The sequence below is a fragment of the Procambarus clarkii genome, chromosome 25 (genome assembly GCF_040958095.1).
Source record: "Procambarus clarkii isolate CNS0578487 chromosome 25, FALCON_Pclarkii_2.0, whole genome shotgun sequence".
In the NCBI taxonomy this organism is placed as follows: domain Eukaryota; kingdom Metazoa; phylum Arthropoda; class Malacostraca; order Decapoda; family Cambaridae; genus Procambarus; species Procambarus clarkii.
In genome coordinates this window covers 38,311,797-38,322,564 of record NC_091174.1, presented here as the reverse complement: position 1 = coordinate 38,322,564, position 10,768 = coordinate 38,311,797, and positions in this window count along the sequence as shown.

Below are 10,768 nucleotides of genomic sequence, written 5' to 3'. Positions count from 1 at the left end.
GAACGTAACGATGCTAAATCTAAGTTACGGGTATTTCAGCCTGGCGACCCTGTCCTGATATTAAAGCCTCGACTAGGGAACACTATGTCCCACAAGTACGAAGGCCCCTACATTGTGACAGAAAAGACTGGGGACCTCACGTACAAAGTGAGGCACTCTGACAAACGTAACCAGGTAATGCTCATACATTTAAATCGACTGAAGAAGTTCCAGGGCCCCAGGCCCATTGCACTAACCAATGTTTCCATTTCCAGTGAGAGAGGGGATGATTGTTCTGGGGACCCAACTAATCTCATTTTCAATAATTCTAGTTCTGTGAATGCTGTGGAGGAAGGACTGTCCCATTTGCAGATGGCCCAACGTGAAGAGGTGCAGTCGTTGGTTGATGAATTCTTCAGTCTGTTCGGGGAGGTCCCGACCCAGACTGATGCCATTTGCCATGATGCCGAGTTGACGGACTACACTCCCATTCGCCTTCAACCCTATTGGATGAGTCCAGAAAAGAAGGCCATCGTACGGAAGGAGGTCGACTTCTTGCTCCTGCATGGCCTCATCCGGCCGAGCCAGGGCTCTTGGTGCTCGCCCTGCCTTTTGGTCCCCAAACCAGACGGCTCCTGGCGATTATGCACCGACTATCGGCAGCTCAACAAGGTGACCATTGTGGATGCCTATCCGCTGCCCCTCCTCGAGGACTACATCGACGAGTTGGGAAATGCCAAGTACGTTTCGAAATTCGACCTCTTGAGGGGGTATTATCAAATCCCACTCACTGAACGTGCTAAACAGCTAACGGCGTTTGTGACACCCGAGGGTGTTTTTGAGTATCAAGTGTTACCATTCGGCTTGCGTAATGCTCCTGCCACGTTCCAGAGACTCATGAACTCTCTGCACGCTAAGGTGCCAAATTGTCGGGCGTATTTAGATGATATCGTGCTCTTTGAGAGTAATTGGGCTGACCACATAGCTAGGTTACGCCAGTTGTTTACAATCTTGAAAAGGGCAAATCTTACCTTAAATGCTAGAAAGTGTCATTTTGGCCAAGGCACAGTGACGTACCTCGGTTATGAAGTGGGCCAAGGAAAAGTGTTACCTCGGCAAGATAAAATCAGTGCCATTCTGGAGTATCCAGTACTAAAGTCTAAAAAGGACGTTCAAAGATTTATCGGTATGTGTGCGTACTATCGACGTTTTTGTCAGAACTTTTCCAGTGTTGCCACTCCTCTCACAGACTTGTTGCAGAAAGCCGTTAAATATAAGTGGTCATCAGACTGTGCAGAGGCATTTAAAAATTTGAAATTGATCTTAGCTTCCGCCCCAGTGCTTGCTAGTCCAAGGTTCGACCGACCGTTTAAAATTCATGTTGACGCGTCTGACTCGGGTGCTGGTGCAGTGTTGTTGCAAACTGGAGATGATCAGGTGGAACACCCAGTATATTATTACTCTGTGAAATTCGACAAGGCGCAACGCAATTATTCAGTGGTAGAAAAAGAGGCGTTGGCGCTAGTGTTAACATGTAAAAAGTTCGAAGTTTACTTCACAGGTAATATAGTGGAAGTGTACACGGACCATAACCCACTAGTCTTCCTGACTCAGATGAAGGGTAAGAATAAACGCATCCTCAGGTGGGCATTGTACCTACAGGACTTCAATCTTTCCATTACCCACCTACCGGGCAGATTCAACGTGATAGCCGACGCTCTGTCCCGGTTGCCTGAATAACATTCATCTGAGCCACAGAAAGCCATTTACCAACTGTCATGCTTTAGTTATTTTTTTTTAGGTTCTCCTGTGACATTAAATATTCCGTGTCCAATTTATTTACTTCCCTGTTCTTTTATTTTTTTGTGTTTTTTTTTTCTTTCTAGAACTCCTTTGTATTTTTTTTGCAGAGAAATTGTTTTTGATTGATTTTTTGTTTTTGTCATATGTTTTTCTTTTTATTCTCTGTATACTCTTACAAAAAAATATGACTACTATTCTAGTAGTCACATTTTTTTTTCTCTGAAGAGGGGAGGAGTGTTACGACCCTGGGTTCTCCAGTGGAAACCAGAGGTCAAAATTGAGCTATTAAACTTTCTGGTAGTACAGTTGAGTGCATCTCGAGCGGCAATTGTTTGTATTTTCCCTGCCAGACGTAAGACTATTATTGTTTCTCAAAGAGCATTTAAAGACTGAGCTGGGGGTTGATTATTAAATAATAACATAGGCACCAACTTTGCTTACTAATACTTTCTAATCATTTGTAAAGGAACAATACGTTGCATAGGGGAAGATCTTTAATGTGCTTAGCTGCACGATCAATTAGGCTCCTTCCGGCACCACGACATGGGAGGCCTAGCTGGTCACTAGGAGGTCCTTCTCTGGCTGGCGTTCGTGCGGGCGAGACCTACTCTGTGGCTGCACCCCTAATCTCCTCCCTTCTCCTCTTACTTATTTCCCTTACCTTAAGTTCCTGTACCATTAAGTTAAGTATTGTATGATTTCTAAGTGTACCTACTCTGGTAGTAACGATTGGTGAGACCTGGGGGTAGTAGTTGCCAGTGTTTTGGGTAACCCTAAGTGTTGTGTTTTGTATTAGGGTACCACGTGGTGTCTCTACCCTAAGCTGCATCCAGCTTCAGTGCTTATCCAGTAGTACTTTACCCTAGCTTGTTATTAGTGTAAACCTTGTATCCTACCTATGTGGACCAAGGCTTTTAACGTAAGATAGTGTGGTAAAGTTATTATTATTATTGTTATTGGTGTGAGTGTATATGGGGGGTTGTTAAGGGGTTAATAAATAAGTACATGAATTACAGAGTATCCCTTCTTCCTGTGTGGGAGCGCATTGATCAACCCTTAGACTAACATATATGGTCTAGTAGCAAGTTATTACTACTGTGGATAGCTTATTTTAGGGGCCGGGCCTTTTAGCTCTCCCATATTTGATACTCTTGTCTTCTAACTACCCTTACCCCTTAATAGTACCAGTCCCCCATAGAAGCCCCACACATCTATATTTGTAACAGGGGGGAGGTAAGGTGGGGGTGAAGGGTAGGGAAGATAGAGCTGATGGGTAGGGAAGGTGATGAAGGGTAGGGAAGGTGGTGGTGAAGGGTGGGGAGAGAGGGGAACGGTAGGAAAGGTGATGAAGGTTAGGTAAGGTGGTGAAGGGTAGGAAAGATGGTGAAAGGTAGGGACGGTGGTGGTGAATACTAGGGAAGGTGGTGAAGGGCAGGGAAGGGAAGTGGTAAAGCGTAAGGAAGATGGTGAAGGGGTAGGGAAGGTGGTAAGAGGTAGGGAAGGTGGTGGTGAAGGGTAGGGAAGGTGGTGAGGGGTAGGGAAGGTGGTGAAGGGCAGGGAAGGTATGAAGGGTAAGGAAGTTGGTGATGGGTAGGGAAGGTGGTGAAGGGTAGGGAAAATGGTGAGAGGTAGGGAAGGTGGTGGTGAAGGATAGGGAAGGTGGTGAAGGGTAGGGAAGGTGGTGAAGGGGTGGGAAGGTGGTGAAGGGTAGGGAAGGTGATGAGAGGTAGGGAAGGTGGTGAAGGGTGGGGAAGGTGGTGAAGGGGAGGTAAGGTGGGGGTGAAGGGTAGGGAAGATAGAGCTGATGGGTAGGGAAGGTGATGAAGGGTAGGGAAGGTGGTGGTGAAAAGTGGGGAAGGAGGTGAAGGGTCGGGAAGGTGATGAACGGTAGGGAAGATGGTGGTGAGGGGTAGGGTAGGTGGTGAAGGGAAGGGAAAATGGTGAGAGGTAGGGAAGGTGGTGGTGAAGGGTATGGAAGGTATGAAGGGTAAAGAAGTTGGTGATGGGTAGGGAAGGTGGTGAAGGGTAGGGAAAATGGTGAGAGGTAGGAAAGGTGGTGGTGAAGGGTAGGGAAGGTGGTGAAGGGTAGGGAAGGTGGTGAAGGGTTGGGAAGATGGTGAAGGGTAGGGAAGGTGATGAAAGGTAGGGAAGGTGGTGAAAGGTAGGGAAGGTGGTGAAGGGTAGGGAAGGTGGTGAAGGGGAGGTAAGGTGGGGGTGAAGGGTAGGGAAGATAGAGCTGATGGGTAGGGAAGGTGATGAAGGGTAGGGAAGGTGGTGGTGAAGGGTGGGGAAAGAGGTGAAGGGTAGGGAAGGTGATGAAGGGTAGGGAAGGTGGTGTAGGGTAAGGAAGGTGGTGAAAGGTAGGGAAGGTAGTGAAGATTACGGAAGGTGGTGAAGGGTAGGGAAGGTGGTGAAGGGTAGTTAAGGTAGTGAAGATTACGGAAGGTGGTGAACGGTAGGGAAGGTGGTGAAGGGTAGAGAAGGTAGTGAAGGGTTGGGAAGGTGGTGAAGGGTAGGAAAGGTGGTGAAGTGTAGAGAAGGTGGTGAAGGGTAGGGAAGATTGTGAAAGGTAGGGAAGGTGAGGAAGGGTAGGGAAAGTGGTGAAGGGTAGGGAAGGTAGTGAAGATTGCGTAAGGTGGTGAAGGGTAGGGAAGGTGGTGAAGGGTTTTTAATTTAGTGAAGATTACGGAAGGTGGTGAACGGTAGGGAAGGTGGTTAAGGGTAGGGAAGATTGTGAAAGGTAGGGAAGGTGGGGAAGTGTAGGGAAGATGGTGGTGAAGGGTAGGGAAGGTGGGGAAGGGTAGGGAAGGTGGTGGTGAAGGGTTGGGAAGGTGGTGGGGAAGGGTAGGGAAGGTGGTGCTGAAGGGTTGGGAAGGAGGTGTTGAAGGGTAGGGAAGGTGTTGAAGGGTAGGGAAGGTGGTGAAAGGTTGGGAACGTGGTGAAGGGTAGGGAAGGTGATAAAGGGTAGGGAAGGTGATGAAGGGGAAGGGAGGTGGTGAAGCGTAGGGAAGATGGTGAAGGAGTAGGGAAGGTGGTGAGAGGTAGGGAAGGTGGTGAACGGTAAGGAAGGTGGAGAAGGGTAGGGAAGGTGATAATGGGTTGGGAAGGTGGTGAAGGGAATGTTAGTTGTTGAACGGTAGGAAAGGTAATGAAGGTTAGGTAAGGTGGTGAAAGGTAGGAAAGATGGTAAAAGGTAGGGACGGTGGTGGTGAATACTAGGGAAGGTGGTGAAGGGTAGGGAAGGTGATGAAAGGTAGGGAGGGTGGTGAAGGGTAGGGAAGGTGATGAATTGAAGGGAGGTGGTAAGAGGTAGGGATGGTGGTGGTGAAGGGTAGGGAAGGTGGTGAGGGGTAGGGAAGGTGGTGAAGGGTAGGGAAGGTATGAAGGGTAAGGAAGTTGGTGATGGGTAGGGAAGGTGGTGGTGAAGGGTAGGGAAGGTGGTGAGGGGTAGGGAACGTGGTGAAGGGTAGGGAATGTGGTGAAGGGTAAAGAAGTTGGTGATGGGTAGGGAAGGTGGTGAAGGGTAGGGAAAATGGTGAGAGGTAGGAAAGGTGGTGGTGAATGGTAGGAAAGGTGGTGAAGTGTAGAGAATGTGGTGAAGGGTAGGAAAGATTGTGAAAGGTAGGGAAGGTGAGGAAGGGTAGGGAAGGTGAGGAAGGGTAGGGAAGGTGGTGGTGAAGGGTAGGGAAGATGGGGAAGGGTATGGAAGGTGTTGGTGAAGGGTAATGAAGGTGGTGGTGAAGGGTAGGGAAGGTGGTGGTGAAGGGTTGGGAAGGTGGTGCTGAAGGGTAGGGAAGGTGGTGGTGAAGGGTAGGGAAGGTGGTGGTGAAGGGTAGGGAAGGTGGTGAAGGGTAGGGAAGGTGGTGAAAGGTAGGGAACGTGGTGAAGGGTAGGGAAGGTGATAAAGGGTAGGGAAGATGATGAAGGGGAAGGGAGGTGGTGAAGCGTAGGGAAGATGGTGATGTAGTAGGGAAAGTAGTGAGAGGTAGGGAAGGTGGTGAAGGGTAGGGAAGGTGGTGAAGGGTAGGGAAGGTGGTAAAGGGTTGGGAAGGTGGTAAAGGGTTGGGAAGGTGGTAAAGGGTAGGTAAGTTGTTAAACGGTAGGAAAGGTGATGAAGGGTAGGTGAGGTGGTGAAGGGTAGGAAAGATGTTGAAAGGTAGGGACGGTGGTGGTGAATACTAGGGAAGGTGGTGAAGGGTAGGGAAGGTGATGAAAGGTAGGGAGGCTGGTGAAGGGTAGGGAAGGTGAGGAAGGGAAGGGTGGTGGTAAAGCGTAGGGAAGATGGTGGTGAAGGGTAGGGAAGGTGGTGAGGGGTAGGGAAGGTGGTGAAGGGTAGGGAAGGTATGAAGGGTAGGGAAGGTATAAAGGGTAAAGAAGTTGGTGATGGGTAGGGAAGGTGGTGAAGGGTAGAGAAAATGGTGAGAGGCAAGGAAAGTGGTGGTGAAGGGTAGGGAAGGTGGTGAAGGGTAGGGAAGGTGGTGAAGGGGTGGGAAGGTGGTGAAGGGTAGGGTAGGTGATGATAGATAGGGAAGGTGGTGAAAGGTAGGGAAGGTGGTGAAGGGTAGGGAAGGTGGTGAAGGGGAGGTAAGGTGGGTTGAAGGGTGGGGAAGATAGAGCTGATGGGTAGGGAAGGTTATGAAGGGTAGTGAAGGTGGTGGTGAAGGGTGGGGAAGGAGGTGAAGGGTAGGGAAGATGATGAGGGTAGGGAAGGTAGTGAAGGGTAGGGAAGGTGGTGAAACGTAGGGTAGATGGTGAAAGGTAGGGAAGGTGGTGGTGAAAAGTGGGGAATGTGGTGAAGGGAAGGGTTGGGAAGGTGTTGAAAATTAGGGAAGATTGTGAAAGGTAGGGAAGGTGGTGGTGAAGGGTAGGGAAGGTGATGAACGGTTGGGAAGGTGGTGATGGTAAGGAAGGTAGTGGTGATTACGGAAGGTTGTGAAGGGTAGGGAAGGTGAAAGTGAAGGGTAGGGAAGGTGATGTTGAAGGGTAGGGAAGGTAGTGAAGGGTAGGAAAGGTCGTGAAAATTGCGGAAGGTGGTGAAGGGTAGGGAAGATGGTGGTGAAAGGTAGGGAAGGTTGTGAAGGGTAGGGTAGGTTATGAAGGGTAGGGAAGGTGGTGAAGAGTATGGAAGTTGGTGAAGGGAAGGGAAGGTAGTGAAAGGTAGGGAAGGTAGTGAAGATTACGGAAGGTGGTGAAGAGTAGGGAAGGTGGTGAAGGTTAGGGAGGGAGGTGGTGAGGGGAAGGGAATGTGGTGGTGAAGGGTAGGGACGGTGGTGGTGAAGAGTAGGGAGGGTGGTGAAGGGTAGAGAAGGTGGTGAAGGGTAGGGAAGATGGTGAAGGGTAGGGAAGTTGGTGAAGGGTAGGGAGGGTGGTGGTGAAGGGAAGGGAAAGTGGTGAGAGGTAGGGAAGGTGGTGGTGAAGGGTAGGAAAGGTGGTGAAGTGTAGGGATGGTGGTGAAGGAATGGGAAGGTGGTGAAGGGTAGGGAAGGTGGTGAGGGGTAGGGAGGGTGGTGAAGGATAGGGAAAATGGTGAAGAGTAGGGAAACTGAAAACTCACACCCCAGAAGTTACTGGAACCCATACTGTAAGGAGCACTCTGCTGGCATACAGGACACCTTAACCGCTCGACCAGCACGACCGGACAAAAGAGAATGGTAGCTGAGGCTATTTCCATTCCCCCCCCCCCCCCGTTGGCACTCATTTGGTAATCTTGGGCATGGTATTTTATCAAATTTCCTCATTCTTTGGGGCACATATGAGAAACACAAATGCAAACAAGCCTGAATGGTCCCCAGGACTATATGCCACAGAAATCTCACACCCCAGAAGTGACTCAAACCCATACTACCAGGAGCACTCGGCTGGTGTACAGGACAATGTAACTGCTCGACCAACATGACCGGTCAAAAGAAGATGGTAGCAGATGCTATTTCCATTTCCCCGCCGGCACTCAGTTGGTAATCTTGGGCATGGTATATTATCAAATCACCTCTTTCTTTGGGGCTCACGTGAGGAACACAAATGCGAACCAGCCTGAATGGTCCCCAGGATTATATGCAACTGAAAACTTCACACCCCAGAAGAGACTCGAACCCATACTGCCAGGAGCACTCTGCTGGCGTACAGGACACCTTAACCGCTCGACCAACGCAAGAAGATGGTAGCCGAGGCTATTTTCATCCCCCAGCTGGCACTCATTTGGTAATCTTGGGCATGGTATTTTGTCAAATCTTCTCATTCTTTGGGGCACCCGTGAGGAACACAAATGCGAACAAGTCTGAATGGTCCCCATGACTATTTGCAACTGAAAACTCACACCCTAGAAGAGACTCTAACCCATACTGTCAGGAGCACTCTGCTGGCGTACAGGACACCGTAATTGCTTGACATTACCACTGGACAAAAGAGGATGGTAGCAGAGGCTATTTCCATTCCCCCGCTGGCACTCAGTTGGTAATCTTAGGCATGGTATTTTATCAAATAACCTCATTCTTTGGGGAACACGTGAGGAACACAAATGCGAACAAACCTAAATGGTCCCCAGGACTATATGCAACTGAAAACTCACACCCCAGTAGTGACTCAAACCCATACTGCCAGGAGCACTCTGCTGGCATACAGGACAACTTAACCGCTCCACCAACACAAGAAGATAGTAGCCGAGGCTATTTCCATCCCCCTGCCGGCACTCGGTTGGTAATCTTGGACATGGTATTTTATCAAATCACCTCATTCTTTGGGGCACATGTAAGGAACACAAATGCGAAGAAGCCTGAATGGTCACCAGGACTATATGCAACTAAAAATTCACATGCCAGAAGTGACTAGAAGTCATACTGCCAGGAGCACTCTGCTGGCATATAGGACACCTTAACTGCTTGACCAACACAAACGGACAAAGGAGGATGGGAGCTGAGGCTATTTCCATCCCCCGCCGGCACTTATTTGGTAATCTTGGGCATGGTATTTTATCAAATCTCCTCATTCTTTGGGGCACACGTGAGGAACACAAATGCGAACAAGGCTGAATGGTCCCCAGGACTATATGCAACTGAAAACTCACACCCCAGAAGAGACTCAAACCCATACTGCTAGGAGCACTCTGCTGGCATACAGGACAATGTAACTGCTCGACCAACATGACCGGACAAAAGAAGATGGAAGCAGATGTTATTTCCATTTCCCCGCCGGCACTCAGTTGGTAATCTTGGGCATGGTATATTATCAAATCACCTCTTTCTTTGGGGCTCACGTGAGGAACATAAATGCGAACCAACCTGAATGGTCCCCAGGACTATATGCAACTGAAAACTCACACCCCAGAAGTTACTAGAACCCATACTGTAAAGAGCACTCTGCTGGCATACAGGACACCTGTATGCCAGCAGAGCTCGACCAACACGACCGGACAAAAGAGGATGGTAGCCGACGCTATTTTCCATCCCTCCGCCGACACTCAGTTGGTAATCTTGGGCATGGTATTTTATCAAATCACCTCATTCTTTGGGGCACAAGTGAGGAACACAAATGCGAACAAGCCTGAATAGTCCCCAAGACTACATGCAACTGAAAACTCACACCCCAGAAGTGACTCGAACTCATACTACCAGGAGCACTCTGCTGGCGTACAGGACACCTTAATTGCTCGACCAACATGACCGGACAAAGGAAGATGGTAGCCGAGGCTATTTTCATCCCCCCGCCTGCACTTGGTTGGTAATCTTGGGAATGGTATTTTATCAAATCTCCTCATTCTTTGGGGCACACGTTAGGAACACAAATGCGAACAAGCCTGAATGGTCCCCAAGACTATATGCAACTGAATATTTCCAGAATGAATATCGCCATGGATACTAAAGGAAGGAAAGTAAAAATTTGTTCTTCCGAAGTTGATAGTGTCGTGGAGAAGGAAAACACACTCATAGTGTATACCAAAAATCCAAAGACGTCGATTTGAAAGATCGTTGATCGAATGAATCGGGAGGAGGGGAAAGCATGGCGGACCACTCCTCAAGATAGTTGTGGAATGGAAAACGGAGACAGAGAAGCCTACAATTTTTCATTTAGTGAAAAAAGCCACGTTGGCTGTGAGAAGGAGCTGCGGACTGAGTGAGATCATATTTAAAGACACAGTTCCAAATTAACACGCTCCTAGGAGCACGAACCAAGGAAGTACCTGAAGAAGACAAAAAGAATCAACATAGTGGCGATAGCTTGATGATTCAAGCTTAGATGAGAGGTCAGGAAAGCTGATCACACGAACAGTTTTCTGAACTGCATGAAGAATTTAGGGAGATCTGAAGTTTGTAAGAAGCGAAATATATTTAAATCCTAAAGAGAATCCCCAACTTTATGGAAGCACTTTTCACAATCGTAGAGATATGTGGTTCGAAAGAACGCAGGAATTCGGTCTGAGTTTGATCTAATGTAATTTCCCAAATTATTAATTCCATTATTTATTAATTATATTATAATAATGTTTGACATACTTCCGGGTTCCCCAAAGAGAAGAGGGCTTAGGGGCAAGAAAGAGCAATATTCACTAAGCACCACCAAGGAAGCATCTGAAGAGAAGCGGAGAGGACAAACACAATTATATATAACCCTGACCCTAGGTTTCATCATCATGCAATTTTCAGGGTTAAAATGCTTCCTTGATGTAAGTAGACGTTAGGATCCTTGTGTAAGTGTGTGGTAGGAGAGAGGGCATTGCTAGTAGGGGAGGGCAGGAGGGGGTGCCCACAACGACGTATGAGGTGATGAGCAGTGGGAAGAACCACATGCACCTGCATGTGTTTATCTGCAGTCTTGGTGATGCGCCAGACTCTCTCACCGGTAAGCTTTCACTCCACATGTCTCAACACCCACGCACACCATCCTTGGTGACGCATATGGCTCTCTCTTCACATGTCTCAACACCCACACACACACACACACACACCATCCTTGGTAACACACATGGCTCTCATTCCACATGTCTCAACACCCA